Here is a 1,553-nt window from a genome sequence, read left to right as displayed (position 1 = left end):
GCTCTGTCGCCTGGGCTGAAGTGCAATGGTGGGATCTTGCGCCGCAGCCTCCTGAGTAGCTGGGATTACACCCGCCACCACGACCAGCTCATTTTTGTGGTGTGCCACCGCGCCCGGCTTTCCTCTTTTTCCTCTCCTCTCTCCCTCCTCTTCTCTCCTGCTAAGAGTGGAATGTGTGTGTCGGGAGCTGGGGCTCGGACCGCCGGACCCTGGCCTCGGACTGGGGCCTCCCACCTCCCTCCTGGCTGTGCCTTACGGAGCCCCGCCCAGGCCTCCTGCAGCTGTTGGGTTCCACTTGCTGCAGCCCCACGTGACTTCCAAGCAGGCCCTCCACCCTCCCTGCTGAATGGAGGAGCTGGGGGCCCCAGGGGCCAACTGGAAACGTCGCCCAGGCTAGGCCCATTGCCTTTTGCACTTCCCCGTTCCTGGCGCCTTTCCCCAGCCCCACCTTCCCCTCCCGATGCCCTGAAAGCTTCTGGAATTGACTGTGACTGCTTGAATGTCGCCACTGCCAGCCCTGCCTCGATGTCCCCATTTAGCCATCTCCATGGAACTCCTGCCGGAGGGCCCTGAACCCTGCACTGCGTGGCTGCCCAGCTGGCTCCTTCCTGTCCCAGGAGGAGGCCTCTTGGGTGTCCTCATCTGCTGTGGCTACTGGAGAGTCCCACAGGAGAGGCAGCAGTGGGGTCAGGGGAGGTCTCCTGCCTGGGGTTGACCTCTCAAGCCTCAGGGGTTCTAGCCTGCTGAATATACCCCACCTGGGGCATGACGCTGTCCCCACTGATGGCTCTGACACTGTGTTGGTGGCGATGTCCCACACAATCCCACCAGGTCAGCCCAAATGTCTCTGTGTACCCACTAGTGGCTCATCACGGACACGCAGTCCAGCCTTTCTGGGGCTGGCCACCCAGGCCGCCTGTACGTCTGTCTTCCCTCCAGCAGCACCTCCTGGCCCCTGGAATGGTGGGGCCGTGGCGAGTGACCCCATGGCGTCTCATGGGGACTTTCCTGGGCACTGTGGTTTTATTTTCTAATTGGTTTAAGAAATAAACCTGAAGACTGTCTGCTGCCTGCTAGGAGCCCATTCATTGATTGTCCCCACGTGGCACAGAACCTTTGCAGGGTTTCAGAAAGCAGGACTCGGCTGGCCCTGGGCACAGTGGCTCATGTCTGTAATCCCAGCACTTTGTGAGGCTGAGGTGGGAGAGTCATTTGAGCCTAGGAGTTCGAGACTAGCCTGGCCAACATGGTGAAACTCCATCTCTACTAAAAATACAAAAAAAAAAAAAAAAAATTAGCTGAGTGTGGCACACCTGTAATCCCAGCTACTCAGGAGACTGAGGCAGAAGAATCGCTGGAACCCGGGAGGCAGAGGTTGCAGTGCACTCCAGTGTGGGTGACAGAGCAAGACTCTGGTCCAAAATAAATAAATAAGTAAATAAATGCAAAAAGGAGCCAGGCATGGTGGTGCATACCTGTAATCCCAGCTACTCGGGAGACTGAGGCAGGAGAACTGCTTGAGCCCAGGAGGTGGATGTTGCAGTGAGCTATCG

Source organism: Sapajus apella, unplaced genomic scaffold (genome assembly GCF_009761245.1).
Source record: "Sapajus apella isolate SASKATOON/1434 unplaced genomic scaffold, GSC_monkey_1.0 scaffold173, whole genome shotgun sequence".
NCBI lineage: Eukaryota > Metazoa > Chordata > Mammalia > Primates > Cebidae > Sapajus > Sapajus apella.
Note: the sequence above shows the minus strand (reverse complement) of the source record.